This window comes from Lygodium microphyllum, chromosome 15, assembly GCF_053477565.2.
Source record: "Lygodium microphyllum isolate KBCC chromosome 15, Lygodium_microphyllum_v1.1.10, whole genome shotgun sequence".
NCBI lineage: Eukaryota > Viridiplantae > Streptophyta > Polypodiopsida > Schizaeales > Lygodiaceae > Lygodium > Lygodium microphyllum.
In genome coordinates this window covers 53,493,567-53,501,312 of record NC_141149.1, presented here as the reverse complement: position 1 = coordinate 53,501,312, position 7,746 = coordinate 53,493,567, and positions in this window count along the sequence as shown.

The window sequence follows — 7,746 nt, the reverse complement described above, 5'->3', positions numbered from 1 at the left end:
GAATAATGCACTCACCGCAAAGGCCCGAGGATGGATTCAGTGGCTCCTCTTTGCAACGACAGCTCCTCTTCACCCTCCGTACACTTTCTCCTCTTCTTTGCAAAACGGCGGTGATGGTGGTGAGAAGCTTTCCTTCTCCCTCTTTCTCTCTTTCTCTCCCTCTCTCTCTCAAATGCAAGATGGAGTTCGCTCTTCCTTTCACTCTCTCTTTCGTTCGTTCGCGCAAAATAACCCGCTCGGGTTTTGGCCTGCATTTTTTCACCTAAGTACCATCGCTATTTGCATCGTTATTTGTGACACAAATAACAACGCTACTAATTTGCATCGGAAAGCGCCGTTGTTATGTGCCTGTATCCTTGTAGTGTTATTTATTGAAGCACTTGATAAATACTTATTATTTTTTATATGCATAGACGCTCGATTTAAATATTTCATTATTGGACATTGTATTTGGATACATCCCGACTTTTGGGGTGCCCAATCGCTTTATTCTTTATTTGGGCAAAAGATACACAAAAGATAAAGCATGCTAATTGTAAATTTGGCTATTTTTGAGCTTTGAGATTAATAGAATTTATAAATACATGCCTTGTGAAGCACTCATACAAGGCATGGAGAGGAGATGGTACCCAATTTGTCTCTTTTCTTCATGTCGTGCAAATCTTCATTCTTGTTTTATGAGCTTTCGTAGAGTTCTTTTGTTCTTGGGGACCTTCCGGTGCTCACTACGTATACATCCAGCATATGATTTATGCACCAGTGATATCAGAGTGAAGTTGAGATCACTTACCATCTCGCGCGAAGGCAAAGCTCCTGGAACGAATGGGCTCTACAAACAGTCTCGCGACGAACTGTCAATACTAACTTGTTCCTGGCGGTGAAGAACCCCTTATTGTGTTGTTGGATCGTGAAGGACCACTCTTTGATGACGGAGGAACACTTCCCAAGCTCCTTTATCAATATGTTTTTTTTAGTGAATAGAGAAGAAGGATTAGTTAATTGTGATTATAAAGCTTAAGCCTCAAATTCCATCGTACGCGGCGGCAACATGAATTGACAAGCGCTGAATCTGCCATTGACGTCCTCTTATTCTGGTCGATTTCAAAATTTCATTAAGCTTTATAAAGCTTAAAGCTATAAAGATTATTAAAGCTTAAAGATTTAATTCTTAAATCTCCTGCATAGTGGAAGCTCACATAGAAGCAACCCCGAACCCACTCTACAACTCCAGCAAGCCTCTGTTCGTATCTACACTCTGATTGAGCCAATTCCCAGCAAGTGGATTGTTATATGCAGTCTACACAGACGAAATATTCGTTGGAAGAAGACATTCATCAATTGCCGTACCCACAAAAGAAGCAAGATTGCAAAATGCCTTTTTTTTAAAGCCTTGTAAACCCAACTTTGAGCTACGCTCATCCCTCTAACAAGATTTCAAGTGTGTGAGGTTGTTTGAGATTTTGTAGGATGTCCGATCAAACCATGGAAGATTTTATGGCCGAAGGTGATTTGTCGGAACCAATGATGGAGCAAAAATTGGACCTAATTATGATGCAACTTCAAGAGGAACAAAGAGCACATCAAACTTTGCAAGCACAACTGGCTACTCTTCAATGATCCACTGTCAATCAAGATGAAGCGCAACCCGAAGATGTTATATGATGTACAATCGATGCAATACTCGAAGCATAGTTTATTAAGAAGAAGCCAAGATAAGTTTAAAAAATTCAAATTCTGTACCTTTAATGGGCTATGTGATGGAAAATTTATTATCACTTTTATCAGTTAGTTTGATGATTATTTCTTTGAAGAGCAGTATGCTGAAAAAGATAAACTCAAATGTGTCACTAACCTTCTAGTGGATAGAGCATCATTATGGTGGACTGTTGTCCACAAAAGTATTGATTGTCCCACTGCTTGGGAGACCTTTCAAAGGGATTTTTTGTAGAATTTTCTTCCACCTCAATTCCATGAAAAAGCAATCAAACAGTGGGATCTTCTGCAACAAAGAGATTGTGAACTATTCTGCAATACACTGAGCGTTTTTGGAGTACCTTATTGCAACTTCGAATGCTTGAAGATGTTTCAAAGAGGCAATCCACAAGCGCAAGTATATGTCTGGTTTGTTTGGTCACTTCTATGCAAAAGTGAACATGTTCAAGCCAACAACTCTAGAGGATGCAATTTCTATAGCCCATGATGCTGAAGACAAAATTCATGGACGAGAAAAGTGACAACAACAACAATTTCCAACTAACGATAACTTCGGTACAAAACATTTCGATTCTAACTTTCGAAGATTCAATCAAAATCGCTTTATTCCTTCTTCTTTCTATAAATCCTGGACATGACCCCCTGCTTTACCATCAAATACAAATTCAAATCCTAAGCCATCTCTCCAACCAAATCCCAATATACCTAAACTCCCAGCCATTACCAATAATGTTTCTAAAGCCAAGCCTATAGTTCGCTATAAGTGTCAATGACCTAGACACTTAGCGATGAATTGTCAATCCAAGAAGCCAATTGTTCAAATCAATTACTTGGGAGTGACTGAAGACGAAGACCATGAAGCTATGCCTGATTTTACTGAAGATGATGATATCGGTGATGCTTTAGATATTTTACTAGGTATGCCAAATCCTCATTCATTATTAACAATGACATGTCTTGTGCATCGTAAAGAAAAGATTGTTTTACATGATGATGGGAGCACACATGATTTTATTTCTACAAAATTGGTCAAATAATTGAATTTACATATTGTTCCAACTCATTATAGCATAAAAGTTACATTCTTAGGCACTAGATATAATGGTACACAGGAAGTTCATGATTTAGAAATTAAAATTAGTGGTTATGTTGAGCATAGAAATTTCTTAGTTGTGCCTTTGCAATCTAGTGATATTATTTTAGGAATGCCTTGGTGTCATAAATACAATCCTCACATAGATTATTCCATGCATACCATGAAAATTCATTCTAACGGAAAACAAATTACATTGCATGGAACACACACCTTAGATAATTTTACATTGCTTAGTCACACACAGGCTAAACATGCATTAAGAAAAGGTAGCAAATCATATTTAGTATGGGTGAATAAAATTGAAGCTAAGGAAAATCAGATGCATCCTAGGCACGCACAATTTCTTTCACAATTTAAAGATTATTTTGCTACTGATTTACCCCTTGGATTACCACCTGAAAGACCATAAAATAAACTTAATCCCAAGTTCTCAACCACCATGTAAAGCATCTTATAGACATAATTAAATTGACATAAAGAAATATAAGCCCAAGTTGAAAAACTGTTAACCCAAGGACTCATTAGGCCCAGTAGTTCTCCTTTTGGTGCACCTGTTCTATTAGTCAAGAAGAAAAATAATACCTATAGGATGTGCATTGACTATTGTGCCCTAAACAAGATCACTGTCAAGAATAGATATCCGATCCCTAGGATAGACGACTTCATGGATAAACTACAAGGAGACACTATTTTTAGCAATATAGATCTCAAATCCAGATATCATCAAGTACGATTGGATACACCTGACATATTCAAAACTGTATTTAGAACTCAATTTGGTCATTGTGAATTCCTTGTTATACCTTTCGGTTTGACTAATGCACTAGCTACATTCAGTCATATGATGAATCGAATATTTTTTAAGTATCAGTATTATGTAATTGTTTTCTTTGATGATATATTGGTTTTCAGTAAGAATGAGAACGAACACTGTGAATATTTATCTTTGGTTTTCAAATTATTGAAAGAGAATCAATTATATGCTAACCCTAAAAAGAGTGAATTTTTCCAAACCCACATTAAATACTTAGGACATATTTGTTTCTTCTGATGATATTCAAGTTGATCCTAAAAAGATAGAAGCAATTTTGAATTGGCCAATCCCTAAAAATGTGCATGAGTTACGTTTTTTCTTAGGTCTTGCTAGCTTTTATAGAAAATTTGTGAGAAATTTTTCTCATTTATTGCATTACCTTTGACAAAATTGTTAAAGAAATGTGTTGTATATCATTGGTTTGATAATCAGTAAAAGTCTTTTGATTTACTGAAACATGCTTTAACACATGCACCTATTTTACAATTACCTGATTTTAATCAACCATTCTTTCTAGTAGTCACTTATGCTAGCGCATCAAGAATAGGAGTTATCCTTATGCAAGATTCACATCCCATAGCCTATTCTAGTTGCAATAAGGAATTGTTAGATGTAGTACAAGCTTTACGTCAATGGAAACACTATCTAATGGGATTTGAATTCATGATCAAAACTGACCAACAAAGTATCAAACATCTCCTTAGTCAGCCACAAATCTCTGACCATCATATTAAATGGGTTGCTTTTATTCAAAGTTTTCAACCACTTATCCAATATCAACCCGAAAAAGAGAATATTGCTGCCAATGCCTTAAGTAGAAGACCAAGTATCCATAATATCTACGTTATATCTTTTGATTTCCTTATCCCTATGAAGGATGCCTATGACCAAGACCCCAGTTTTCAAGCTGATTGGAATAAATTAGTTATTAATAACCGCATCCTAATTGATTCATTATCTTATTTTGATGGATTTATGTTTTATGAGAAAAGGTTGTGTGTAACTGTTCCATTTAGATCATTTGTGTTGCACGAAATTCATTGTCCCCCATATCAAGACCATAGAGGTATTATTTCTACTTTACGTACATTGATTTAAGATTTTTATTGGCCGCAAATGGGATTTGATGTTTCTAACTTTGTTTCTAAATGTTTAATTTGTCAAAGAGTCAAGCGACACCATGGTAAGCAGTATGGTTTGTTAATGCCTTTATCAATTCCTGAACAACCATGGGCATATATTTCAATGGATTTTATAACTAGTTTACCTAACACCCAAGCTAATCATGATATGATTTGGACCATAGTAGATCGATTTAGTAAACAAGCATATTTCATTCCATGCAAGAAAACATTAACTCCATCTCAAGCTACACAATTGTTTTTTAAGGCTATTTTCACTAACCATGGTTTGCCAAAAGTTATTATTTATGATTGTGATTCTAGATTCTGTAATAATTATTGGACTACTTTGTTTGCTAATTTAGGTACTAAGATTGATTTCTCATCTGCATTTCATCCTGAAACAAATGGGCAAACAGAAGCTATTAACAGTACAATTCTAGATCTTTTGCATGCATACATAATTTCAAAATCACAAACATGGAATACACACTTGCATCTACTTCAATTTGCATACAACGATACACCACATACAGCTACACATAAAGCACCTTTTGAAATCATTTATGGACATAGATTGCCCTACACATGTCACATCATTATCAAATACAGTTAAAGCTGCTAATGATATTGCTAATACACATGCTACTATTTTAGTTGAAGTCAAAGATATGATTGCAAAAGCCAAATAATCATACACTAGATAAGCTAACAAGAAAATAAAAGCTATGAGTTTCAAAGTTGATGATTATGTTTGGTTACGTATTGAAAAAAGAATATTGCAAAGTGTTGAGAAACACCATGTTGTTAAGTTAGCCCCTAGATTTTATGGACCTTTCAAAATCATTCACAAAATCAATGACAATGCATTCAAATTAGAACTATCCCCACATTGGAGAATTCATAATACTTTTCATATCGGTTTGTTACGACCTTTTAGAGGCCAATTACCTGTCCATCTTGTCTATAAAAACCCTCCTTTGTTAGAAGAAGAAAGTGAAATCCTTGAACCTAAAACTATTATAGATACTGACTTTATGACCACTAGAACTGGTCATAGATATCCTAGATATTTGGTTAAATTTAAAAATCATCCTATTGAAGAGGCCCAATGGATGCACGCTCGCGACCTCAGTGCTTACCCCTCACTACTCGCTCCACATTGAGCTAATAGCAATTGAGGATAATTACTATGCCACCCTGGGGGTATGATGCCATGAGGCATATTCCATGGTAGATTATGTGAGACCACGGTGGATTCCGTGAGGTTTTGTGGTGGATTCCGTAAAACTATATTGATTTTCCACAGTGGATTCTGTAAAACTATATTTATTTGCCGGGGCTCGTACACAAGGTGGATTCCTTGTGCAAGAAGTTGACGAGGACGCCTGTCCTTTTCAGGCGTCATGTTAATTTAATGTGCATGTGGGTGATTCCATAGCATGTGATTCCATAAAATATATATTTAAATTAATAGATGTTTATGAGTTTAGAGTGCACTCGTAGTAAATTAAGGTTATGACAGAGTTCCAACCTATTTTATTATTTTGTAGCTAAAGACTACTAGGTATTCACTTTTGTCTATTTAATTTTATTATTTTCTAACAATTGTGAATACTTCAATTGATGTGTAGAGCAGGCAGCGATGGTGTTAGGAAGCACGGGGTGATGATGTGTATCCAAAGTGTATTCAAATTACCTAGAAGAAATTATCATTTTTGATGGGCGCACTCTTATCATTAAAGACGTGGCGCTCACTACAAGGGACTGGGGCAATAGCGACGCCGATTAGCGACGGCGTTTATCGGCGTCGCTATATGCGTCGCTATATGCGTCGCTATTTGCGTCGCTATTTGCGTCGCATTTGCGACGCAAATAGCGACGCATATAGCGACGCCGCAGGGAAAAAAAGCGCGGCCGAAACCAGAGCGCCGTTTTCATTTTGTTTTCTTCGCCTTTTGAGAGCGAGAGCGAGGGAGAGAGCCAAGGCTTTGTGAAAGAAGAGGAGGAAGAGACTTGTTGCCGCCGCCGCCGCCACCGCCACCGCCACCGTCGTTGTTCGCGAAGGAGAGGAGGAGCCCTCGTTGCAAAGAGAAGCCGCCCACGCTCGCCATATCTCATTGGTGAGTCTCCCTCTCTCTTTCTTTTACTTGTTGAAGGTTTAAATCGTTCTCTTTTGTTTATTTAGGATAGGAAAAGAAAGAGAAGGAGAGGGAGAGGGAGAGAGAGGGAGAGAAAGAGAGGGAGAGGGAGAGAAAGAGAGTGAGAGTGCATTCTCTCTCTCTCTCTCTCCCTTTTGCTTGTTTAATGTTTAAATTACTTTCTTCTTTGCTTGTTTAGGAGAGGAAACGAGAGAGTAAGAGAGAAAGAGAGGGAGAGGGAGAGGGAAAGGGAAAGAAAGAGAAAGAGAAATAGAGGGAGAGGGAGAGGGAGGGGGAGGAAATAGGAGAGGGAGAGAAAGAAAAAGAGAGGGAGAAGGAGGGAGAGTGCATTCTCTCTCTCCCTCCCTCTCCCTTTTGCTTGTTTAATGTTTGAATCACTTTATTTTTTTCTTGTTTAGGAGAGGAAATGAGAGAGAAAGAGAGTGAGAGGGATAGGAAGGGGAAGGAAATGAGAGAGGGATAGAAAGAGAAAGAGAGGGAGAGTGCATTGTATCTCTCCCTCTCCCTTTTGCTTGGAGGATGTTTAAATCACTTTATTTTTTGCTTGTTTAGGAAATGAGAGAGAAAGAGAGATAGAGAGGGAGAGGGAGAGGGAGAGGGAGAGGGAGAGGGAGAGGGAGAGGGAGGGGGAGGGGAAGGAAATGAGAGAGGGAGAGAAAGAGGGAGGGGGAGGGAGAGGGAGCGAGGGAGTGAGGGAGAGGGAGAGGGAGAAAGAGGGAGAAAGAGGGAGAGGGAGGAGGAGGGAGGAAATGAGAGAGGGAGAGAAAGAGAACGAGAGGGTGAGGGAGAGGGTGAGAGAAAGAGAGGGAGAGGGTGAGGGAGAGGGAGAGGGAGAGGGAA